General features: G+C 41.0%; 1 protein-coding gene across 7 annotated transcripts in view; it reads left to right on the top strand.

Annotated features, from left to right (window-relative positions):
* The window catches only part of LOC150047395 (uncharacterized), a 59,453-nt gene that overhangs the window by 1,142 nt on the left and 30,776 nt on the right, over positions 1 to 27,535 (top strand). For 2 of the 7 annotated variants that reach the window (XR_016539429.1, XR_016539430.1), the window contains exon 2: positions 671 to 751. The exons of 4 other annotated variants lie outside the window; for them this stretch is intronic. The gene's annotated coding sequence lies outside the window, so the exon portion shown is untranslated. Of the gene's footprint in view, positions 1 to 670; positions 879 to 27,535 lie in introns of those variants that run through there. One more of the 7 variants, XR_016539428.1, reaches the window with a different exon arrangement.

Genomic DNA, 27,535 nt, shown 5'->3' on the forward strand with positions numbered 1-27,535 from the left:
CCATGTCAGTCACCCACCTTTTGGCATGAGGGAAGAGTCCGTGTGGCAAGGCTCGAAGACTGCTGCTTTCAGGTTGGACTCACCACAAACAGATCCTGGTTTGCAGACATAACGGCTGTGCCGTCTAATGTGCTGCCGAGGTTGGTGGTTTGTTGTGGGGCTTGAACTCAGGGCGAGGCACTGACTCCTTGGCTTTTCATTCAAGGCTGGAGCTCTTCATTGAATCTACAGCTCCACTTCCAGCTGTTTGCTGGTTAACTGGAGATTTAAAAAAAAAAAAAAAAAAAACCTCACAGACTTTCCTTTGAAGAGCAATCCTCAGATCTCAGCCTCCTGCGTAGCTAAGATCACAGGCAGTTCATGTTTTATAGAAAAGTGGTTGAAATTGTGGTTTTTGCTGACCCAGACTGTATTTGCTTCTTATCCCGTCAGAAGTAAATATTCAAACTCTTCCCATCTAAGAAGTGGAGGTCTTGAACAGAGATTAGCTAAAAAGCAATTCCAGAAGGAAAAACCAGAGAGTTTGCATACAAACAATGATCATGTTGAGTAATTGAAAGATGATTTTATATATGGGATTGTAATTATAACTGTGTAATTAATTGTGTGTTAAAAGTTCTTACTTCATCCAAACAAAAGCTACATATTTTCTTCCTGTGTTTTATTCCAGAATCATGGCATATTACATATACTACGTTGGAGGAGATTATTGAACTAATGGTATCTGAGGGATATGATAAAAATACAAAAAGTAGGTGTGATACTGCTGACAGTCTTCAAATATCCTGCTGGAAATAGGCTTGAAATATACCACATGTTCTTTGTTCCACTATGTAAGGTTTTAAACTGCAAAATATTGTAAGAACAGTCTAACTTTTTCCTTCTTGTCACTTGTATTTTTGTGTCTGTCAGTTGCCTAAGCCATACTACCTCAATGCAGAAAAATGGTCACAGGTGTTAGCGATGGCCTATGATTTCTTGAGTCTTCCTATCTTGTTTCTTCTGCTTAGTTAGGCATTGCCCTTTTGACTCTGGAGTGGTTGAATTAGTCATTAATTCCTGGGGATTTTTTTCCTCCCTCCCTTACCTTGTACATTGCAATCTTTTTCTTTAGGATGTACTAGTAGAATTATTATCCACTTGAAAAGTCACTGTCAAGAGTGTACTGAAAATGTTATTGATCACATGCTTGCTATGATTGTTAGAGTTTCTGAAATTAAGCCAAATCATTTTGAAGCTAAGTGAAGTTTACAATTTTTCTCCTTTTGATTAGTGGTTTTGCTCCCAGGAATATAAAGAAGTAAACGGGCTTACTTACATAAATAATAATAATTATTATTATATTTACTCTAGCACAGAAGTTAAATTTGCCATGACCTTGTTTATTTTTAAATTTTATCATTTTTGTGTGGGTTGATTTTTTTTTTTTGCCAGTCCTGGGCTTGAGCTCAGGGCCTGAGCACTGTCCTTGGACTTTCTCAAGGCTAGAGTTCTACCACTTGAGCCTCAGCACCACTTCCGGCTTTTTTCTATGTATGTGGTACCGAGGAATCGAACCCGGGTCTTCATGCATGCTAGGCAAGCACTTTAACCACTAGGCCAAACTCCCAGCCCTTGTGTGGGTTGATTTTTTTAAGTAAATTTTATTGTAAAAATGATATGCAGAAAGGTTACAGTTACCTAAGGTAAGGAGTACATTTCTTTTTGGACAGTGTTACCCCCCTCCCTCATTTTCTCCCAGTTCATCCCCAATTCCCCTATCCTCCCCCCAAGTTGTAAAGTTCATTTCCACACAGTATCTAGTGAGCATCACTGTTGAATTCAAAAATTTCATCTTTTAACCAGCAGGTCATCTTTGTTTAATTTGCCTCGGTTGGCTTCAAACCACAATCCTCAGATCTCAGCCTCCTCAGTATCTAGGATTGCAGATGTGAACAACTGGCACCCAGCCCTTTTTTATATATATAATTTTTTTTGCCAGTCCTGGGCTTGAGCTCAGGGCCTGAGCACTGTCCTTGGACTTTTTCAAGGCTAGCACTCTGCCACTTGAGCCTAGGCACCACTTCCGGCTTTTTGCTATGTATGTGGGGTACCAAGGAATGGAACCAGGGTCTTCGTGCATGCTAGGCAAGCACTCTACCACTAGGCCAAACTCCCGGCCCCTATATATAATTTTTTAAGCTGAAATCTTCTCCCCCTTTTGCACAGTTGGAGATTTCTTGATATAAATGAATAAGAAATGGATATATCACAAGGGAAGGTGGTTAATTGTGGTGTACTCTTTTCTTTTGCTACACCCTGATGAAGGGGAGCAAATATTGTGACATTTGAAGATTTAACAGCAATTCATGTCTGTAAATACTAATTAAGCTAGTATAGCTACAGTCTTGGCAAACATGGTTATTAAATAGTCAACCACTTGAACACACAGGAATCCGGTGGTATGCCTCCTCCATCTTTTTACACAGGCCTTGTATACCTACAGTCCTATAATTCATATGAGTTTTAAGGTATAGAGGATTCTCTTGTGCAGATGCATAAAGACTCAAGCCAGGTGCTGGTGACTCATGATCCTAATCCTAACCACTCAGGAGTCTAAGATGTGAGGTTCGTGGTTCAAAGCCAGCCCAGGCAGAAAAGCTCATGAGATTCTTATCTCCAATTAACTACCAGAAAACTGGAAGTAGAGCTGTAGCTCAAAGTAGTAGAGCACTAGCCTTGAGCACAAGAGCTCAAGGACAGTGCCCAAGCCCTGGTTCAGGACTCATGATTGACAAAATAGATAAACAAATAAACAACAGAAGTCTTGAGGGTCTTTTCTAGTCTGTGTATACTCCTGTATATACCTCTTGCTGTGTGACTGAGCAACTGATATGATTTCTGACAATTTCTATTTTTTCATAAAATTGAACAGTGATCTTAATAGTGGAGTGTCCACTGTGTGATGGGTGCACTGATAGACACACGAACTCCACTGTGTCCTGGGGTTGGCTTTGGTACTGCTGTGGATAGTGCTGGCTGGCTTTACGAGGAAAGTGAAATTTGGAAAAAAGATTAAAGTAGGGGCTGATTTTGGTTTCCCTTTTCCTCTCACCTTCTTAAGATAACTTGTAATGCTGATGTTATCAGCACAACTAAATCTTTTAAATAAAGTGAAACTTCACATATAATTCCTTAAATGTGTCAGACATATATATACACACATATACATATATATGCCTATATGCACCTACATATTACATATATAATATACATGCGAGAGAGGAGACAATGATAATAAAATTAATTTCTTCCTGGCTTACTTGAAATGAGTATTGCTGCTGCTACAAATAATTAGAAACTAAATTCTATAGAATTTTCTAATGACAGAATGTGGAGCCAATCATACAAAAAAATGGCCACATTGTTTAGACTGTAACTCATATGTGTCAAATTAATTACACAGAGCTGGATGGAACATTGTTCAACTTTTGCCAATATTTATGAGGAAAGTAAATTGGAAGGAATTAGAAGCTATATAAACAGCTACATGAAACCAAGCATTTTCATTTTAAACTTTTGCTAGAGTAATGGTGGAGAGGAAAAAGAAAAGAAAAAACATCGAATGCTGCTGGGTTTTAGGAGACAGTAGAAAACTTCTACTGTAAATCTAGGTGTGTGGGTTGCAGATGTAAACCAGTGCAGAACTCTGCCCACTTTCCTGGGCAATGAACCAGGGAACCACCTGAATCTTCCTGCTGCAGCCTGGGCTGTGTGAAGCCACACAGCGCCCAGCGCCCTGCCGCTTGCAGGAGCCCCCGTTGTGGATCCATGGATCCAAGGGGTCGGGCTGCAGGAGAGGCTGTCCCTAAACCCAATCACCCCATGACCCCGCTGCTCACCAACACGGACACTCTGGATTGAATTTCAACTCCAGCCACTCAGACACATGGGTTTCACCCAGCCAGCTGCAAAACTATACTTCTTAACTCGTTCCCAACTCTCCCATCCTGGGATCCTGGGCCCTTGATTGGGAGCTGTGTTTTGGTGGTGGTGGTGGTGGTTTGTTTTTCCTAATCAAACTGTATATACATTGAGGGAAAGTTTAGGATTTTTGCTGTCTCTTTAATACTTTTGCCCATTCTTCCAGACTTTTCCAGAGAGAATGGGGATGAGAGCGATGGCCCCCATCTGTGGAAGCACCTGACTTCTGTCTGCAGTGGGTGCTGTGTGGGGCTTGGGCTGGAGTGGGGTAGAAGGAAAGATGCCTTCCCTGTCCCTGCTCCAGGTTCACATAACTTTTGTTCCTGTCTATTTAGAGATAGCAGTATTTTGCATGGCATCCTGAATGACTCAAGTGCATCAGACTTTTTCTATGTATTTTTCATGTTTATCTTCCTCATTACATATGCATTTAGAAACAGGATCTCACCATGGAGTCCAGGCTGGCCTTGAACTCATGATTCTCTTGTCTTAGCCTTCCAAGGGATTGGATGACAGTTGTTTTCCAGCATTCTTGGCTCACTTTTCTCTCTAAATAAACATGCAGATGACTCATGACTACAATCCTAGCTACTCTGTAAGCTGAGTTCTAAGGATCACAGTTTAGAGCCAACCTGGGCAGGAAACCCTGTGTGATTCTTATCAACTGACCACCAAAAAAGAAAGAAAGAAAGAAAGAAAGAAAGAAAGAAAGAAAGAAAGAAAGAAAGAAAGAAAGAAAGAAAGAAAACTCAGAAGTAGAAGTAGGGCTCAGGTGCTGCATTATAGCCTTGAGCACAAAAGCTAATCACAGCACCTAGGCCCTGAGTTCAAGACCCCAGAACCAGCACACTCACACACACACACACACACACACACACATGCACATGCACATGCATATACATCACATGCACACATAAGGCTTGCTTTTTTAAATCAATTACAAATTTTCTGACAATCTAAAGTTTTCTGGCTCTTAAATTTTGCTGCTCCTAGATCTTTTTGACAATGTGGTTTCTGAAAGTATGATGAACTTTCAATGTTGTTTGATGTTCTGGCCTATGCTGGCCAGTCAGTGCTAGGATCACAAGTGTGTGTTACCATATCTAGCTGCCCTTGGGGGAGACAGTTTCCTTGACTTTTTCTGCCCAGGACCACAGTCCTCTTCATCTCAGCCTCCCATGTATCTTAGGATGGCAGATGTGTGGCATGGGACCGTGCCGGGGGTTGAGAAGGGGAGTCCCAGAAACTCTGCCCAAGCTGGCCTCCAATCATGATCTTCCCAAGCTCAGCTTCGCAGGTGACTAGGAATGGTTCTCTGTTGCCAGAGAACCATTAATTCTACTGCTCCACTATGTGTAAATATCATCCTTAGAGATGGATATTTACTGATGAGCACTGAATTATTTTACTAATTTAGATCAGTCATTTTAATTTAAAAATATGAAACAATCTTTAGTGGTGCCTTTTCAAAATTTAAGAGAGTGTAGTACCAGTACTTATCACTAGGGAGCAGAATGCACTTAGGTATTGTTCTAGTTCAGCCTGGGCCTACTGGAGCTAGCAGAAAGGTGAATTCTGGTTTCTGGCATCTTATTCATGTCCTGATCACCATTCCAAATGTTTAAAGAAGTAGTGGCACAGATGTTAATATGCATTATGGTTCTTTCACTTCTAAACTTCTTCAGTTACTATTTCAGGATGATTAGCCCCTATCTTCTGAAATCAAATATAATAGCATCTTAGAAAGATGCAGGAAGAACTCGGCTTCATGAGCCATCTGAACTCTGTCCTTATTGCCTGGAATTTTAAAGTAGGAAATTTTTTTAACGTTATATAGTATGGTTTATAATTATAAGTTAACATCATATGGGCTTTGCAGATAACATATAGCCTCATGAGAGCTTAAAAAGAATAACCTGTATGGGTTCAATTTCCTAGATAATATCTTGGGGTAAAACTTCCCTGCTTGAAAAAATCGCTGAGACCACAAGAGTAGATCAGGATGGGAAATGTTCCTGAGCAAAGAACTAGAATGAGATGGGAGCATTTGGCATTACTGAGTTTCGTTTAGACCTTATCTCCCTGCAAGAATGGTTCGGTGCCATCAGAAGCTTTGAGGATCACAGGCAGCCCTTGGATCTGGACAGCTGTTCTGAAGTTATTAGAAGCATGTTCATTTGAAGGAAGGAAAATAAAAACAGCTAAACAACCTTGTGGGAAGAGAAAGTCAAAGATCAAAGCTAGGAAAAAGTGGAAGCAGATGCAAAGGGCATTTGCTGAGCCAAGAATAGAAGGGAAATTCACCTTAGAAGCTGGGCAGAGACAAGAGTGGAATACAGAATAGTCTAGATTGTCTGGATTTGCCCTTTGACTTGGAATGGAATGAGATACTCCTCTTTGTGTATGATGTTTGATATCTAGATACCTTTCTGAAGATAAAAGTACACTCTGATAGAGCAAGAGTAAAGAGACCAGGAAGGATTTGAAAAGCTAAGCTGAAAGCTTCCAGTAGCACCTGATATCTTATCAATTCCTATCTAACAAATGACCTCAAATGGGCACTAAACCAGTAACATATTAGCTCAAAACTTTATGCATGCTAGGCAAGCACTCTACCACTAGGCCATGCTCCTGGTCCTTCCATTGTTCTTTCTTAAAGATGTTTGTTTGTTGAGGATGAGATATTAATTTTATGTGTTCTGCCCCCCCACCCCCACCCCATTCCCACTCCTGGCCTTTCAGGGCTCACCCAGAAAGGCCTGTTCAGGATGAATGGGAAGGTAAAGGTGGTTGAGCACTTGAGGATGCAGATGGAAAGTGGGGTGCAACTGCAGCTGGGGACACATGTCCACCCAGCCCAGGACTGGCAAAAAAAAAAAAGAAGGAATCAAAGATAAGCCTAAGGTTTATGTATTTTTGTGATTCACACAGAAAGGAGCCATGTGGTTACTAAATCCACTAGCACAACGATGTTCATTGCAGCACTATTCACCATAGCAAAGATATGGAACCAACCCTGATGCCCCTCAGTTGATGAGTGGATCAACAAGATGTGGTATTTATGCACAATGAAATTCTATGCTGCTGTCAGAAAGAACGACATCACCCCATTTGTAAGGCAATGGAAAGACTTAGAAAAAAATCATATTAAGTGAAGTAAGCCAGACTCAAAGGAACATAGGCTCAATGGTTTCCCTCATTTGTCATAATCAGTAGAAACCTTGGGCTCTCCTAGCAGAGATTTACAATAGAACAAAACCTAGATACATAAGGCCATATAGGACGATGCTAAATGAAAGGACCTCCAGGATATAGAAACAAAAGCCATGTAATGAGTGATTGTTGTCCTTAATGTATTATGTTATCTCTCATCTCTTTTGCTGTCCCTTGGCTATCTCATATTGTTACAGTATTTCACCTTGTTATCTGATATATTGTATATATGCATATTTGGTTATTTGTAATAGGATAGGGAAGGGAGGAAAACAAGATGAGGAGCTGGGGTGGGGGGAGGGAAATGGGGACCAAGACATGAGAAAGGGTATCAATGTATGTGAAGTAATGCACCTTCTATCTGGTGAATATAATGTAACCCTTCTATTAATTACATATATATATATATATATGTGTGTGTGTGTGTGTGTGTGTGGAAAATCAGACCACCAAAAGGTCCCTAGTGGTGGAAAGCCATGTGTCTGAATGTAAGTAAGTATCAAGGCCTTGGACGGGGAGTTTAAAGTTTTAGTAACGATGGGGAGAACCTCCAGCAAATTGTGTGCTGTGACAAAAGTGGAGGCCATTCAGATGCTCTCTGTCTGTCCAGGGCGGAGCCATCACTGGGGGTGGCAGGAGTTTAGTGTTTAGTCTCAGCTCCTCCACCTGCTCTTTAGTCCTGAAAGGCAGAGATGACTTCAACTTTCCAGGAACTTTCTGTGGCTAAGTCACCCAGCCTTTGCCCGGCGGTGGTCACCGGGTGGCCGCTGGCGGGGTGCCTGGGAGGGCGGGTGCCCCAGCGGGCTGGAGTCTGGCTGCGGAGACTGGAGAGGACAGGAGGGCAGGACACGCTGCCCTGGCCGCTGGGGCGGCACGTGTCCAGGCTGGGGAGGTCCCGTGGGCCGGCGGGGCGGAAGCCCGTCCCTGGTGGTCGCTGACTCTGGGTCGTGGTCTCTGTCCCCGCCAGGGCGTCCGGGCCCGGTGGCCTTCCGTGCCTCCCGGGAATGATGCGAGGGGACCGCAGTGCGCTAGGCTGGCTGGAGGGGGGGGGGTTCCCCAAGGAGCCACCGTCATGGCTGAGGGAAGGAAAAGGAGGAGGTCCCGACGCGGTCTGTCACCACCGACCCCTCGTGGAGAGGAAGATTGAGAGGGGACCCGTGTCAGATGCCGGTAACCCCCCTAGCAACCCTGCAGAAACCCGGGGGAAACTCCAGGGAATCCCAGTGGAACCCCGTGGAAACCCCATGGGAACCCCGTGGGAACCCCGTGGAACCCCACTGAAACCCCGTGGAAACCTAGTGGAACCCCGTGGAAACCCCGCTGAAACCCCGTGGAAACCTAGTGGAACCCCGTGGGAACCCCATGGAACCCCACTGAAACCCCGTGGAAACCTAGTGGAACCCCACTGAAACCCCGTGGAAACCTAGTGGAACCCCGTGGGAACCCCACTGAAACCCCGTAGAACCCCACTGAAACCCCGTGGAAACCTAGTGGAACCCCGTGGAAACCCAGTGGAACCCCGTGGAAACCCAGTGGAAACCTAGTGGAACCCCGTGGAAACCCCATGGGAACCCCGTGGAAACCCAATGGAAACCCAGTGGAACCCCGTGGAAACATCCTGGAAACCCCATGGAAACCCAATGGAACCCAGTGGAACCCCATGGAAACCCCATGGGAACCCCGTGGAAACCCTGCTGAAACCTAGTGGAACCCCGTGGAAACCCCATGGGAACCCCGTGGAAACCCAATGGAACCCCGTGGAACCCCATGGGAACCCCGTGGAAACCCCGTGGAACCCCATGGGAACCCCGTGGAAACCCCGTGGAACCCCGCTGAAACCCCGTGGAAACATCGTGGAAACCCCGTGGGAACCCCGCTGAAACTCCGTGGACACATCGTGGAAACCCAGTGGAACACCGTGGAAACCCAGTGGAACCCCGTGGAACCCCATGGAAACCCCATGGGAACCCCGTGGAAACCCCGTGGGAACCCCGCTGAAACCCCGTGGAAACCCAGTGGAACCCCATGGAAACCCAGTGGAACACCGTGAAAACCCAGTGGAACCCCGTGGAACCCCGTGGAAACATCGTGGAAACCACGTGGAAACCCCATGGGAACCCCGTGGAAACCCTGTGGAAACACCATGGAACCCCGTGAAAACCCTGTGGGAACCCAGTGGGAAACCCAGTGGAACCCCGTGGAAACACCATGGAACCCCATGGAACCCCGTGGGAACCCAGTGGAACCCCGTGGAAACACCATGGAACCCCATGGAACCCCGTGGAAACCCCGTGGAAACCCGTGGAAACCCCGAGGAAACCCAGGGGAACCCCGAGGAAACCCAGTGGAACCCCGTGGAAACCCTGTGGGAACCCCATGGAACCCTGTGGAACCCCGTGGGAACCCCGTGGAAACCCAGTGGAACCCCGTGGGAACCCCGTGGAAACCCCGTGGAACCCCGTGGAAACCCCGTGGAAATCCTGCCCCAACTGAGCGGACACCCTCCTGGCAGCCGGCACAGTTGCTGCACATTGGCGGGTGGGTTCGGGCATGGATGGCGCAGGGCGCCCGCAGGGCGGCCGGCTGCACGCCTGGTTGCCGCAGCGTGGCCGCGGGGCTCTCTTTCCCCTCCATCGGTCTGTGTGTCTTTTTACCCCTGAACCCAGTGTTTTGGTTTCTACTGCCTGGCAGCGTTTTGTTTTGGGTTTGGTGTGGGATTCTTCTTGTTTGAGTTTCGGTTTTGGATTAAAGTTGGGTCTTGTTTAAAATTGTGATTATAAAGAAGATGTACCAGAGAGATCACAGTTACATACGTCAGGTCACGAGCCCATTTCATTTTGTACAAGGTCGCTCCTTTCCAAGGCCTCCTGTAGATAAAGGGAGGCTGACTGACAGCTTCCTAGGCCTGGGGCGGGTGCAGGGTGGGGGTGGGAGGGAGGGGGGAGCGGCTAATTGACAACTTACTGGCCTAGGATGTTGACAACTTCCTGGCCTAGAATGGAAGGCCATACTGTATTCAGATATCCTCAGTTTGTCCTAACAGCGTCTTCTAATGCAGCTTTATTTCATCAAAATAGAGCCCAATGGTTCATGTATCCTGTTTGCTAGGTCTCTGCAATATGTCTTAATAAAAAGAAAAATAACCCTCCTGTATGTGCACATCCATACTCATATGTGTTCACCAACCAACAGTTTGTTTAACCACACTTCCATTTCCTCCCCAGCCACACTGACTTTGAAGAAACCAGGCATGACTCTGCAGAATAGTGTACATTCTGGATTTGTCTGCAAAAAAAAAATTCATCACAGAATGCTTACATATTTTTCCCCTCTGTCCTTTGGATTTGCCGGAACCTAAAAGGCAGATAGATATGAAATCTTGGTTAGAATTAGGTTAAATGTTTTTGGGAAAATGCTTCATTAGTGATATGCAGGGCTTTGCAGTGCAACCCATGTGGAGGGGATTGCATTGTCCCGTACGCATTCATACCTGGCTAGTCTCTCAGTCAAGGTCACCATTTTCAAATTCCTCCACTGTGAGTTATTTTTTCTTGCAAGTAATCTGATGGGTGATTGTTTGCATATGTGTTTTGCCCATCCAAACTTCCCAAACTAGTGGTTTGTTCATCTACTGGTCTTCTTAGTTTGAATCAGTTCTTTCTTATCAGGTTACAATATTTTAATTCTACTACATTTTTTTCCTTTAAGATCCAATCATTTATCAAGAAGACCTTACATTATATTTCTAATGTAGTATCCCAAGTTGGGCAAATTGTGAAAGGTCTGTTAAGGCTGTCTTCTGTGTTTGTTAGAACTGACCTAAAATAACCTTTCCTATCTTTCTGACTTAAAAATGATTTCCTAGGATGGGATTCACCATTTCTTCTAGAAACCTTTATTTTTTCTTTCCTGTTTCTTTTTCTTACATTTTTTTGTAGATTGGCATTTAAAAGTCAAGCTCTGTGTGCTAAGTTTATTGTCTCTAAGCCTTAATGACTTGAGTGCCAAGAAGGAATAAATGAATTATTGAATGACTGACCAAATAAAAGAAATAATGGACTTATATTGATATTTTGACTTTAATTTTAGCATTATAAGATTTATATGACATGAACTGTTTTGATATTTATATTTGCCTCTCTTTCCATGTCTGGCAATAAAAAAAATCTTGCTTCTTAAAAACGTAAGCATAATTATGTATGTTTCCTCCACTGCCTAGATAAAATGAAATTTTTATGTGTAGATATAAGTAAAATGCCATCTCATCAGGGAAGCCTTTGAGTAATATCGAAGAGATCAGTGAAGTCCTTAGTGCCCTCACTTAATGTATGACTGCCCATATGTACTTAAGTTCTGGATGTTTCTCCGGTTTCACAGAATTCAGTTCATTTGTTTCATTTCAAACATGAGATGGAATACATGACATTTCTGTTATCTCAGTTGGGATAGCTTTTGATTTCTTCTTGCATAAAGAACACATTCTGTGCTACTGCATATGCTCTGTTACACTTAAAAAAGTTTATTGCTCCATAAAATTTCCAAACACAGACCATCTTACTTTGTATCAAATACTTCTTATTGTACAGTGAGCATATATTGGGACTAGCCACAGGCCAGAGCAGTCTTCTGCTATCTAGTGATGGCTGTGTACCCACTCTAGAAATTATGAATCATCTAGGCAGACGGCTGGTTAGGTTTATTGTTGATTCCACTTCATTTGCCCATTTACTTATTAATTGATGGGTAGAAGATCAATAGAAGGCCACTTGTAATAATCTTCAGCTTAGGTTTTGTTTTTGTTTTGTGTTTGTCAGTGTTCTTTGCACACATTGTAATAAAACTCTTGTGCACACTTAGTTTCCATGACTGAATACTATAGATGCTCTTAATTTGATGATGAGTCATTTTTCATCCAACTCTGCTCCATATCCTAGTTTTTCTCTCTCTGTGTGTGTGTGTGTGTGTGTGTGTGTGTGTGTGTGTGAGTTTTCTTAGTCTTTTGCCTATAGATCAACAAAAGAATCCTGCCCCGGTGTTCCATGTGTTCCAATGCTAGTCAGTAATATTCCCAGTATCCTGGAAGCCTAAGATGACCAACCAGTTTTTACCTAAAATACCACGTAGTAAAACCATTCCAACCTTCATCTATTAAGGCTGGTAAATGTCACATAGTAACCAGAAGTGTTTGCCTATCTTGTTTTTATTTTGCTTTGTTCTGTGCCATTTTGTGACCAGGTCTGGGGCCAAGCTCAGGACAACCTCAAACTCACCGTCCTCCTACCTCACCCTCACAAGTAGTAGGATTTCAGGCATGTGCCACCACACCTGCTCCAAATGGTTTAAAACCACCCTGGCCTTCAGATCCATGTGGTAATAACACCGAATCACTAACCAGTAGTTGCATGATCTGCTTTTATGTAATTGGGTATTTGAACAAAGTTTACATGCATAAACAGGATGTACAACCAGATAATCCTCTGATGTTCCCAGCACTACAGCTGCTAAGCAGCTTTATTTGTTTTGCCATCCAAATGCTACTTTCAGATATTGGTTATTTGTATTTGAAAGTATAAATAGCTGAAAAAATAGTTAAATAAAGCCTCAGCTCTGGTCTCACATATTTATAACCTATTATCCTATCTATTTATAAAAATGAGATTAGTTTTTGCACACAGTCTTTCGCATAAGCACTATCATCCTCTGGAAACATGTCTTGAAATCCTGAAGAAAGGGTTGATTGGGAAGTGGGCTTTTGCTTTCTGTTTCTGTCTAGCAGTTAACTTCACTGCCTATAACTTGGTGGGGGCAGTCTCTCTTCCCTCACTATTTGTGTCATCCTCCTAAAAGACAGTAGATATAAACTTACCTTTTTACTATAAAATAACATGTTTCTGGTAATAATCATATTAATGCTTTTCAGACCCAAAAGATCCCATGATATAAAAATAAAAATTGTCCTTAATTCTATCCAGACTCAAGTCATGTTGAGGTTTGCTACCATTGTTTTTGCTCTATAGCTTACGTAGATACTCCTGCTTGACTGATTGATAGCCAATAATATTTTTGTGAAGCTGTGTCAGTTAGTAGAACTTAAATTCAAGGGAACTGTCCTTTAGCTTTTTCACACATGACAACTTGAGCCATGTCTTCATTCTGGCTTTTCGTTAGTAAATTGGAAAGGAGAATTTTCACAGACTCTCCTATCAGGTCTAGCTTTGAACCACCATCTCAGCATCCTCAGAAGCTAGGATTAGAAACATGAACCATCAGACACATGCCATGTGCACCCAGCATAATCAATAAAATTTTAGCATAATCCACCATGGCATTTTTCGATGCTTATAATTATGCATCATCATTTTTAATAACAGTATGGCATTAGAGTCCATTGATCAATATTCTTTAAGCCACTTTAGAAACACCATTTTATGATTTCTTGGCAGCAGCAGTAACAATAGATAATATTTGTTTCTCAGTTTCTGAGGAGTGACTGAGTTCCTGGCAGTCTGTTAAGTATTTCTGTAAATGTGTGCTTACTTTAGCCTTCAGAGCCCATGAGGCAGGTGCTATTATTTACCTGCACCTTGCACAAGAGGGCTCTGTGCATCAGAAAAGTTGAGCTTGCCTAAGTCATGTGGCTGGTAAAAGGTTAGAGTCAGGACTCTGAATCCAGACAGCTTGGCTCCACAGTCCCAAGCTCTTAATTGTCACATTCCTTTACCCCTGTCCACAGCATCACAGGACTACTCTTGAGAGGATGTTTGTTTTTTTCACACCGAACCAGTAATTTCCTTTGACTGTCCTCTTCCAAGAAGACTGGCTTGGTCAGAGGCGATGCATGTCCTCAGATGTGGAATTCAGGAAAGGGGAGCCAGTTCATGCTCAGAGAGACAGTGTCCTATATCTCCATTGTCATCCCCATTTCTGACACGGTGTGGTTGTTCTTAATGTTTATTTGTCTATATCATCAGCTTTTTCTCATTTTATCCTTTTGAGGCTGACCATGTTTAAACAGGCCTGTTTTCCCATCTACTTCTTCACTTGTAAAATGTCTTCTCATTTTCTCTTTTTGCTTTCCTGAGCTAGCGTTCAGCTTCTTTGCTGAGTGTTGAGTTCCCTCTGCAATTCACCTGTCATTCTCATGAAGATTAGTAGCTTTTCTATCCACTTATAGTGCATGTTTGTACATTGGAATTATTTCTTTGGGCCATGAGGAAACTTTGAAAATTTCTTAATCTCATATTATAATATGGGATATTTACTTTTCTACCTTCTTCTATGCGGTTTAATTTTTAACTTTAAAATCTTGAACAGATGCAGCAATTATTTGGGGAAGGTAATGTTTTGGAAATCTAAACCTTATTAAGCATATTCACTTATATTTCTTAGGTGTTTAGATCCTGAATTCTAATGAATGATTTAGCTTGCCCAATAATTATGAGCTGCTAACTAAGCAACATCTAAGCATTAATTCATAATTTTATCATGACTGAAATGTCACTTTTATCATTATATTAATTTATTAGATGCATTTCTTCCTCATGGAGGACATGTTCTTCTTTATTCTCTATGGCTCAGAGTTTTCTTGCCTAATCATCTGCATACAATCTTTCAGAAGAACTCAGGCATTTTCTGGATTTTATTAGTCTTTCAGAAGTTTTAGCTTTCATTAATATTACAAATCTTGACTATCTAACAAAATGACTTATCCCTCCATTAGGTCTATTTGTTTTATTTACACATTTTTGTTGCTTTAAACTTGAACATATGCTTTAAAGAAAAAAGGCACGTAAAAGTTTGATATAACAGTAATTTTAAAAAAAACCCACAGATTTATTCACAGATTTATAGCACATAGCTTCAACTAATTATAGCAAAAAATAAATTAATGCAAAACCTTTCAAAAACAGTTTTCAGTTCCTGCATGCACATCATGCAGCAGAGTAGCCCTGCCAGTCAATAACCCTTGTCATGGTCACTCTGGGTGCAAATCATTGTATAATCCGCAGTTTCCCTGCCTTAGTTGGTGAAAATATGCTTTCTTGAAAAGTAAATGGTATCCCAAAAGTGAGGTAAAAGCTAATGTGTGTAACTAAGGTGACAATACGAATGTTTAGGCGGATCAAAAGGTAATATGTCTGTAGTGGAAGATGGGTGTGTTATTGGAAGTGGGGGGGCAGGTCACGATGGGCAGGTCACGATGCGCAGGACTGACCACCTGTGCACCCTGCGCATGCGCGATGTTTCCTCTATGGTGAGCTCCTTAGAGCCTTAAAACTGTTGATACTCAGGGCCTACTGTACAGAAAAATAAAATACACAAATCTTATTACTTAGATATAAAGTTTTACTCCATTTAATTCTGATGGTGGTGACTTCATATATGCATTTTTAATCATCTTGGCTGGATTCACATCTATAGTCCCAGTTACTTGAGAAGTGGGGAGGTTGGGGGACAGCCCAGGTACAATGTTAGCAAAGCATATCTCAGTCAATGAGCTGGGAGTGATATCCTAGGCCTGTCACCCCAGCTATGTGGAGAAGCCAAAGGTAGGAGGATCATGGTGAAAACGCAAGATGCTGTTTTAAGGATATTTTTTCAGTGCTCACTTGGGCAGCACATATACTACAATTGCATGATACAAGATTAGCGTGGCCCCTGCACGCCATAAATACATTGTAATTTACATTTTTCTTATATGAAATAATTTACTGTGCTATATTGGCAGAAGCGGTGATTCTCCAGCCCCTCTATGTCCCCTACTTCCCACCACTCTATAATGTTAGCCCAGTAAACCTGCAGCCTGTCCTGGTTGGAAAGAAGATGAAATCGATATTTCGCATCCATGTGATGCAAGAATGTGTGACCCCTATTCAGGAATATACCTCTTTAGAGAATAACCAGGCTTAGTGGTCTAGCATTGCTGACTGGAGCCAGAGTCAAAAGTTTCTTTTCCTTTTAAAAATAATCCCCTGAATCCTTCAGGCTCAGTGGGAATGCATGATTAAGCAGTAACATCTATTTGGCAGTTGGTGATCATTTGAAGAAATAATATACTCTAGCATAAATTCAAGATCTTTTAAGTCAGCTATCTATTAAAGAGTTACCCGGACAAAATGTATCAGCCCTGCTCTGCTAATACTTTTTTTTTCTAATGAAATTGCATGTCCCCCTTCAAACATGCCTTCAAAGTTCCATGTGCCAGCCATATGGGGAGGATGAAGAATTGATCCTCTACACGATGCTGGGTTACTAAACCAAGCTATTTATTGAGGGACAGGAAGTGAAATGTGCTTCCAACCCACAGTAGATTCAACTGGTGATGAGTTATGGCAGGGGTGTCTCTGGTTATCAGGAAGGAAGCCTTACAGTGCTTTCTTTTTATTATTTTTGTTCATTTATTCATAGTTATTAAAGATGATATACAGAGAGGTTAGATTACATAAGTCAGATAAAGAGTATATTTCTTTTGGGACAGTATCACTCCCCTTGCCCCTTTTCTTCCCATATTTTCCCTCCCTCCCCACCCACAAGTAGTATAAGTACATTTTCAACATAATGTCTAGTGAGTACACTGCTGCATTTGTCCATCTTTTGTACCGCCATTTCTGTGCCCCCTTACCCTCTCAAAGATAAATAAACAAGCAGGACAAAAAGAAATGAAGACAAACCCAACAACAAAGGAAAACAAACACCCCTTGTTTCCACTGCCTACAGTTGATTGGGATGAACACTGTGTCATCGAATACGGTCAGATGCACACAGCTATTGAACCTATGTGATCCTCTCCTAGGGATAGCCTCCTCCTTTGGGCTCACCCGGGGTGAGTGAGTCAACGCCTAAGGACCTGAATGATTTATCATGTTCCAGTGTATGATTTGTAAGGAAATGAGAAGACTTGGGAAAAAAATTTTATTAAGCAAAGTAAACCAGACTTAAAGAAACATAGGTTGGTTGGTTGTGGTACACAGAATGTGCCTATAAATCTACACGCAGAATGCTTTCTGAATCCTACTTTGCTGTGTCTTGCTGGAGATCACGTTTTACCCCAACAGAACACTTCACACATTGCTCTCTTGCATTGGACTTTTAGCTCACCAGTTACGGCTTCTGTGTGGGAATAATAAGCTCCATTATGCCTCAGGCCTTCTTCATGAGATCTGTAAACACTTAGAATCGGCTATTAAATACAACTTTACATTTTTATTTATTTTTTAAATGATCTTTAAGTAGTGGTAGACAGGAGCTGCCATATTAACAAAGCAGTTTATGAATACAGTGCATCTTGAACAGTGTCACCGTTTTCAACATTCTCAACCCGCCTTTCACCCACCTCTTTGCTTTCCTTAATTTTATGGTATATACAATGCGTTCTCCTCCCCTTCCCCCCTTCATTCATCTACCTCTCTCCCTTTGGACCCCACTCTCCTCTTGGATGTACCCAGTTCCTGGTGTTGATTTCGCAGGGCTTTGATTCATTCTTGCTAAAAGACAATACTATTGGATCTTTCCATGGAGTCTACTATGCTTCATCTGTAACCACTTGCATCCCACCCAGTGTGTTTACTCATGGATTTAGGCCCATTCTAGCTACCACAATGGTGGAAACTATTCAATCTTTGTTTTTCTGGGTCTGGGTTACTTCACTAAATTGTTTCTAAGTCTTTCCATAGCCTTAGGAATGGTACAATATCATTCTTTCCAATAGATAAATAACAGTTTAATATATATATATATATGTCACATTTTCTTGATCCGTTCATCCATCCAATGGCATCCAGGATGATTCCATAGCCTGGCTATGATGAATAGTGCTGCAGTAAGCATGATTGTGTTAATGGCTTTACTGTCACCTTGTTTGTGTTGTAGTGAGTAAATTCCCATGAGGAGGATTGCTGGGTGATAGGTTAGTTCTATATTTGTTTTTGAGGGCCCTCTACACTGCTTTCCAGGATGGTTGGGCAAGCTTACATTCCACCCAACAGTGTACTGGAATTCCATTTTAGCTGCATTCTCTCTCACATTCATTGTTTTTTAATGATGGGCATTCTAACGGGTGAAATGGAATCTTGGTCCTGTTTGGATTTGTGTGTCCTTTATTACGTGAGCATTTATGTGTCTATGGCCAATTTTACTTCTTCTTCCAAGAAGTTCTCTCTTTAAGTCACTAGCTCATTTATTAATTGGGTTGTTTCTCAGAGAGTTGAATTTTTGAGGATTTTTAATTTTTAAATTTTAATATTGTGGATATTATGTTCTTCTCTGATGTGTAGCAGGTATATAAAAAAAAAAACTTCTCCATTCTGTGAGCTTTCTATTTCACTTGTTAGCTATGTCCTTTAGTGTGCAGAAACTTTTAAGTTTGATGTAATCTTACTTATCAAATTTTTCTTTAATTTGTTATGTTTCTGAATTTTTATTTAGTAGTTTTGGCCCTAATGTTTTCCCTTCCCCTTCTTGTAAATGTTTCATAGTTTCTGATTTTACATTGATGTCTTTGTTCCATTTTAAATTAATGTTGATACAAAGTAATATAGAAATTAAAAAATAGAGAATGCATTCTAAATGAATTATTTTGAGAAACAAAAAAGGCAAATTCAGATCTTGATGGTTCTGTCTTTTCCATTTTTCATGCTTTTAAAAGAAAATTTAATGGGAGCAAATTTACTTTTCCTAATCATTTATGATTGCTGCTTATGACTTCAAAATGAAAATTAGCACTTTACACCTTTCAGGATTAATCTTGAGCATAACTGATGAGCCTTAAAATACCATCCAATGATGATAAGTGGAAAATTTAGATACACACACACACACACACACACACACACACACACAGAGGTGTTGACTGTTTCCTAAATCTAGTGTCAAATTTCTTTTCTTTTTTTACTTATATTTATAGGCTGTGTGGGTTGATGTACACATTTTTAGTCTTTTTTCCTTTCTCTGATACTAACCAATTTTGTGACTCAATTTTGTGTCACTCAGCTTTTCTAACCCACCTCCTTTCCTGTTAAATGATACACAAATCTTTGTCACAAAGATGTTTTAATGCAATTTTATTTGGTAAACTTGTAACTTAGCAAGTATATTTTAGGTCTCTTTTGTGTATAGATGTGGCCCAGATATTACGCCTTTATAGTCCTTGTACTCAAGGATAAAGGAGCCTTCCTAGATTAATCCCTAAATGACACTGGGATCAGTATTGCAGGAGAGTTTATCCTACAGATTCTGACCACGCGAATGTACATGTGTATGTGCATGGCTTGTGTTTCCATCAAATTTGTCCAACTTCTCTCTCATTCCATTTTAATGTATTCCACTTCCGCTGTGTCCCCCATCACTTGCTTCCTCACTCGTTCCCTTCTCTTAGTACCACTTGTGGCAGTGCAATCCCACAGTACTGCTACAATTGCTGGTGACTCCAGGTAACTTGTACTTCCTGGCCCAGTTTAAGGAACACCTAGACACCTAACACACACCTTCCCGCCAATTAAAAAAGCCGAGCACGTTGGAAAGGTGCAACTCCTTTTGCGTTTAGAAAAGATATGGGGACAACAGAGGGCACTGCTGCTTTCAAAAGTGGAGAGAGAGACAGGGGGACACAGAGTGTCCATCTGAGCAGAAATCCACTAGGGCGGCAAGAACCACAAACTGAGGCTTCTGTCACCAAAAACTAACTGGAAATGTACTGGTGATGGTCACTCTAGCACTTGCCTAGCTTGAGGAAAGCTCTGGATTCTACCCAGAGTATTGGAATAATAAAGCTTTTAAAAAGCAACTAGAAATTGGAAGCAAAACAGTAAACCTAATAGAGAGCTGGGTGTTGGAGATGTGAGCCCTTGTTGTTTGTTTGGTTGGGTTTTTTTTTTTTTTTTGCCAGTCCTGGGCTTGGGCTCAGGGCCTGAGCACTGTCCCTGGATTTTCTCAAGGCTAGAGCTCTACCACTTGAGCCTCAGCATCACTTCTGGCTTTTTGCTATGTATGTGGTACTGAGGAATCGAACCCGGGTCTTCGTGCATGCTAGGCAAGCACTCTACCACTAGGCCAAACTCCCAGCCTGTGAGCCCTTGTTTCATGATTGCTTCATGGGCTTTACATAAGGCAGTCCCCTGGTATCACTTCAGCCAGCTTTTCTCAGATGGTAAAGAGGAAACTAAATAGATAATTTCAGAAGAACTTTACAGATATAGGATTTTTAATAATTGGAACAATTGTTTCATAACACCAACACTTCACAGGTTTACTGAGTGACTGTTCTGACAGGCAGTTGAGTGACTGAGATGGGGGAGCAAACATCCATCAGCCTGAGTGAGAAATCAGAGATGGCTTTCTCTAAAGGTCACATAGATGCTGAGATATAAATTAGAAGGAAGAAGAAATAAGGAATGGTAAAACTTCCAAACATACATTTGGAAATTAAGTTAGTAATTTCCTTGCTATTAAGAAAGAACAGGCTCAGAGGGCAGAACATTTCAGAGTAAGAGGAAGTAATTATTCTGTTCTCACTCCTTCCATCTCACCGTGAGTGCAGGGCCAAGCTCATTTTAAAGCTAGCTATAATTTGGCATGGCACTGGTCACTGTTTTTGATATTTGCTACATCGGCAAACAGTGGCTGCCCATCCCTTACCCCTGCCTGGACTCGTATTCCTACCCTTTCCTTCTCCTCAGTCATTCAGAATATGTGGCAAAGATGAACCTTCAGAAAGGTGTTTTGTTCTGTGTAGGCAAACAGGAGAAAAGGAATGTCTTAACCACACAATGACCTTTGTTTGCAAGAGGCTGAGATGAAAGCAGTTTTAATAACTAAAGTATTTGAGGCCCTCATGCTGGAGCTCTAGGTCAGAGATAATGCAAATAGTCCATTTTTTTTTATTATCTCCTCTTCCTTGGTCATTGGACCTGTAGCCTTTCCCAAGTGTCCACCTTTAGTCAACAGAACGTGGATAAGTTGATAAGCCCTGGCTGGATCTCGGGCATCATGACTGGGAACAAACAGGAAACAAAGTGAGTCTGACAGTGGACTGTGATTAGAGAGAGTAAACACACCTCTGGGGCCTCTGTCCCAGAGCCCAGCCTTCCACACTCAGAGCTCAGAGAGGAGATTCCAGCGTAGAGCAAACTCTCAGTGACAACCAAGTGACACCATTCATTCTCTAAGGGAATTGTCCTTGGTTCCTGCTCTAGGGCTCCTCCCCTGCCTACCTGTCCACGCGCCGCCCCTCTCCCCCCTGCCTTGGCTTTGGCAGTGGGTACCTTGTAAATATTTGCTGGATTGAGCTGAAACCACTGTTTGCATTTCCATGCAGTGAGCTGCTCTGGTGGTTCTCAGCCATCTGGAATAGATGCACAAGTCTGTTTTCCCTGATTGCCTTTGATTCCTATTGCCTAACTTAACTAGCCAGGCTGCAAGGACTTGAAATGCTTTGTTGACTGCTGAGGAAGATTTCTGTTTTTGTTTTTTATGTGTGTTGAGCAGAGGTCAGACTTGATGAGATTTTTGGCACTTGGCAGTTGTTTGTTTTCTCCTTTCCAGTGGTGCTAATGTGCCTCTAGGACCTGTCTACAGATACCTCACCCTGAGGACCTGTCCACAGACACCTCACCCTGAGGCCTCCTGTCTTTAGGGCCACGCCCACCAGTGACCCCTGTGAGGTAAAGTGGGGAGCTGCTAGCGTCAGAGACATTCTTTTCTGATGTTTTGGTTGTTGTCATCATTTGTCTGTTTGAGACAAGTTTTCACTATCTAGCTATACAGCCAAAACCAGCACTGAACTCTCAACCCTCCTTCCTCCGCCTCCCTAATGCTGGGATTGCAGGCATGTCACCCGTCCAGCTTGAAACACTTTTACTTTCATGCAGTATATTGTGGCAAATGATATAGGCATCTTGCTATATTATTTATGTCTTAGCATAAATAGATTGATGACTTCAACATACAAGAAGCCATGATATATATATATATATATCCATTTATTTTTCCATTTTTAAGTTAACCTGTGTGAATGGTAAATACTCATGGCATTCAATGTGGTGCTTTCCTTACATACACACAGCCTGCACAGATCAAATTCAGACCCCTTTTTCTTCCCTCCCACCTCTGCCTGCTTCACAATCCCACATAATCACTAGAATACTTTCAAGCTGACATTTTTTTAATGTTCATAGATGAGAATAGGAAGGATTTGCCTTTCCATGTCCTCTCTAGCTTACCTTACTTAGCATGCTATCCCCGGCTCTCTCCATTTTACTGCAAATGACAGAAGCTCATTCTTCATGATAGAAGCAGATTCAATTGTGCATTTGTACTACTCTCTTCACCTGTTAACCTGTGGACAAGCCCCCAAGCTCAGTCTGTATTTTACTTGTTTTAATAGTGCATAGTCAACGTAAGTGTTGAAGTATCTCTTTCATAGGCAGACTTCATTTTCTTTGCATAGACATCTGCTTGTGAAAGAGTGTGTTCTGTATTCCAGATGACTATCTTATGATGCAAACTTTACGAGCATCTCTCTTTCACTCCTTGGGGCTCCCCAAATCCAGAGAGATTAGATTTGTGCTCTGACTTTACTTTGAAGTGAAAAGGGGTCTTTTCCTAGTATTCTATTGTCAACAAATCTGAAAGGAAATGGAAAACTAGTTAATTCTATGTGTTCTAATACCTAATTCTGCACTGCAAGTATAGAATTCTAATTGTTGGGAAACATATTTAAAGTGTAAGGTAACTAATTCAAAGTATTCTAAGACATCTATTCTTAAGAAAGATCCTTGTGAATGCCAGAGCTGTTCTGTGGCATACTTCACCCTTTTTTGACCTAATAAACTGCTCTTCTGATGGATTAGGAAAGTAGGAGTAAGGAAAGAGGGATGTTGTGTAGAGGCTCGGGGGTTGGGGGGAAGGGGTGAGGCTTGGGGATGGAGGCTCAGGAGTTGCTTTCATACAATTTTTTCATAACATTGTTTCTTGTGCAAGAATCTGATTTATGCATCCCAGAAGTGCCTGCCCCGATGCAGTTTAGTTGCTTAGTGGATGGTGGAATGGATGGATGTGTAGGTAGATAATAGCTTAGTTTGTATATTTTTGTTTGCAGTCTACAGGATTGAACCTAGGACCTCAATCATGCTAGATAAACATCTACTACTGAGCTGTATACATCTTTGGAAGACTTTCTAAGACTACTTAGAAAGTTTGTTCATTCTTCTTTAGGAGCATTGTTCTATGTGTGTTTAGACTGCTCTAAAGAACAGAAATGTGTTTGCAGTCACACGGTCATGTTCATTTTTGCTAATGATGAAGTAATTAGCTTTCCTGGAAATGGACTCAATGTTCTTTGGCAATATATAGCACCTACAATGATATGTTTCCAAACTGAATTGTCTGATTTTAAATTCTCTCGTGACTGCTTTGGTTTAGTTGAACTCAGGCTAAATTCAAGGAGTCAAGCATTTTGTCCTTTTTGTTTGTTTGTTTTTTGAGAAGGGAGCAATCTCCCTAAACGTTTCTCTGCCATTTCCCACCATTTTGGCTCTTTAGAGTAGGGTTGAGCCTGGCTAAACATTTTAAATTTTACGTTGTGTCCTTATTTTATTCTTTCTCTTCCTCGTATCTAAATGCTTGATTGCTATTTAACACTTGTACATAAGAAAAGGCAAGGCACAAAATATAAGAGGTAGAAGCGCTTGAATGTTCACAAAATGACACATACATGCAATGCATTATTGTTCAGCCTTAAAAATGCAGACATGATCTCCACAGACAGGGAGAGGACCCAGTGAGATAAAGAGCTGGTGCAGCCCAGGGGCAAGCCCCGCCCTGGCTCTGTGCCTGCAATTCCTCCCAGTATGCAGCAGAGCAAAGGCACCTGCAAAGGGCCTCACCCCTCCACACAAGAGCCCCGTTTCCTGTATGAGGCATCCTTGTCCTAAGTTAGCTGTCCTTTAAAGCAATGTGCTAGAAACTGCACCTGGCCCCAGTTGCTTCTAGGCCTTGTGATTTAATGGGAGCGGATGGCCATTTCAGAATCACTTGTTCTTCCAGGGTTACCCCTGCAGAAGTGGGGACCCTCAGTCTGCTGCCCTGACAGCAGCCACACACTTCCATAAGAATGGACAGGATCATCAACATCCTCACTGCACTTTGAAACGAGAACTTGTTCGACGCCCTTTCAGATCAGCCATCTACATCTTCCACAGTCTTTCTCTGCCACTGTCTGCTCATTCTGCTCGTGGTTTATTAAAACTCACCTGCTTCTTACCTCTATGTCCGCCTCACGTCCATCCTATAGCAGTCAATAGCTTTTCTACAAGACACAGCAGATACTTTTTATTGTACTCTCATCAGACCTTTTTTTAGAGAAATCTTTAAAGTGAAATAATGATACCCCAATTTTCATGTTCTTCTGCATATCAGTTAAATTGCCTATGATTTTATTGTTGGATAATTATTATCAGTAATAGTCAGCTAATACCTCCTTTCAATGTTATGGGTGAAACTATGAGTTTAAAACACATTAGTACATACTTAGTTAAGTAGCAATTTATCTTTAAAAAATGACAACACTCAAATGATTGATTTTTTTCAGTGTCAAACATCTAGAAGTTTCAAAGTACATCTAGAAATTTCAAATTACAATACTTTTCCCCTATTTTATGTAAGATATTGTTAGTCAGACATGATTGGGTAATTGGTGTGATAGTCTAGAACTTTCATTTATGAAATGATGTGTGCTGTTAGTGCTTTAAAAAAGACAGACTATTTGGTAAATTGAATTAATAAGTCAAATTACAAAGCTAATATGATGGAAAGAATAGATATCTGCAGCCTGTAGATCAAGCACCCAGGGACAACAGTAGTATTTCTTAACCAAGTGAACACTGCCAAGGGTGGGGCCAAGTACAAAAACATTTCTGGAAATTTTAGTTTCTACAACCTCACCTTAATTCTAAGAAACATTACGGATGTTACCATCTATAAAACAAATTTTCTAGCTTTACATCTATGACGTACAAATGAATATAGTCCAGTCACAGTAGATTCTGAGGCAGGAAGGTACACATTTACAACTTTTTGAGCTTTTCCAAATGATTGTAAACATGGCCTTGAGCAATTGTTTTCAATAATACATTTTTTTTTTTTTTTGCTGAATGCTCATGGCTGACTCCTCCTAGCTATTCAGGGGGCTTTGATCTGAGGATTGCAGTTTGAAGTCAGCCAGGCAGGAAAATCACCTCAAGATTCTTATCTCCAGTTAACCACCAGAAAACTGAAAGTGGCACTGTGGCTCAAAGTGGTAGAGCCCCAAGCCTTAAACAAAAGACCTCAGTAATAGCACCCAGGCCCTGAGTTCAATCCTCATGAACAAACCAAAAAAACAAAATCTTTCATTTTGTCGAGGAGCTATATAAGGAGGAATGTTTTTTAATCGTGTTTCTTAATTGAAGACATAACATGTATATAGAGATCATGTGTTAAGCCTGGGCAATTCATCAAGTGACAAGGTGGTCAGATGTATTCACACCTGGGTAATCTATTCTAAAAGTTTTGGATGACTAAAATGATGATAACTTGAAAAGAAGGTACAAATGAAGTATCTCATCACTTTTCAATCTGTTTATTATGTGTTTTTACTGTATTGGAGATAGAGAATGCTCTGTCTACAGCTTATCTCCATCTTCTGTTATTGTTTTCCATGAATATCCTTTTGGACTTTTTTTCTAATCTTCCTCTGCTCCCATTAAATGTTAACGCCAAAGGAATGTAGTACACACCTAAGTCTCACTCTTAGTGATGGAATTTGTGAATGTTTCCATATATGGGAAAGAGGTGATTAAGATAGGGATTTGAGATAAGAGGATTGTGCTGGATTATCTGAGTACATACTGAAGTGTAATCACCTGTATCTTATATATGAAAGAGGCAGAGATGGGACAGAGCTCATGAAGATGGCAGAGGAAAGGGTTGGAAGGCGCTGGCCTTGATCAGTGAGATACCGCCACAACCAAGGCAACGCCAATAGTACCCATCACCTTGATTTTGGCCTAATGATATTGATTTTGCTCTTTGGACTTCTAAAACAGGCAGATTACATTTCTCTCTTATATTAAGCCCTGTAGTAATTTTCCAACCTCTAGAAGAAGCTAACACAGACATTATTAAATGATATCTAAGTGTTTTCTTAAAAACAATTCATTTTTAGTTATACAGAAGGGATTTCCTTGTCCTTAGTATTACTTTTTAAATACTTTCCACTGGTTACTCATTGAGACAAAGAATTCATTCATACTTTTACTAACAATTCAGGTATTTTCATCTGCTGTATTTTCCAACTTAGGCCTTTTGTATTTTTCCTCTTTGGATGTATTCCCTCACTTAGATTAGTAAGTTCTCTTTATGTAGCCTAAAACCAAATCCTATATCAGATGTACATGTTACTGAAAAAGAAAACACTTACACTTTTCAATCTATACCTTATCTTTATACCTGCTTGGTGTATTCTGCATTCAAACTTGTATTAAATTCCTTTTTATTATGTAAATTGTTTAACACACCCAAATGAAGAGAGAATAAGTAGCATAACATATCTTCTATGCATCACTACTCAGCTTCAACAATGACTGAGATTCTTTTTCCTACTGAAGTATTTACTTTTTCCCTTCAAGTTTGTACTTTTATGCATGATCTAGAAATCTTTTAAGTAAAGATTGCATTGACATTATTTGTGTGGCTGCATATTTCATCTGAAATAACATTTATTCTTGGATGTAAATATTATTGTGTGTGTATCAGTGTTTCATGTATTCGGAGATCTCCAGCTTTAGTATTATTATCTCCTGGAGCCAGATCATTCCCTAGTCAGCAGAAACTATTGATTCCAATCTTGGGAACTAGTTGTCTCAACAACATATACACATTACCATAGAGCTAGAGGGAAAATCCCATGTGTCCTGGTAAGGTTATTCATTCAGAAGATGTCAAAATAAGTGTCTGAGTCAGATACACTGTCTGTGTTGTTTTCACTTAAGTAATCCCTCGAACTCTTTTTTTTTTATTATTGTTATTACTTCTAGTGTAACAGCTGGGATTGAAGGCATGAAAGAACAAGACCTTTAAATTTCCTGATGCTATTTCTCTGCTCTTATTTTGTGTTTGGATGCACACTTCATTGAAGTCTTTTTGACCTTGGACATGGGTTATTTTTATGAGATCCTCACTGCTTTTTATAGTTGTTCATGTGTTTAAAGTAGGAGATTAGATCCTTTGTCTTGTTTTTCTAAACATTTCCTGTTTGTTTTCCTAATTTTCATATCTTTTGTTTCTGTTTTTTAATTTTGGTGAGCATTTTTCCTTGAAAAAATTT

The sequence above is a fragment of the Megascapheus bottae genome, chromosome 23 (assembly GCF_031878675.1).
Source record: "Megascapheus bottae isolate mThoBot1 chromosome 23, mThoBot2.hap1, whole genome shotgun sequence".
Classification (NCBI taxonomy): Eukaryota; Metazoa; Chordata; class Mammalia; order Rodentia; family Geomyidae; genus Megascapheus; species Megascapheus bottae.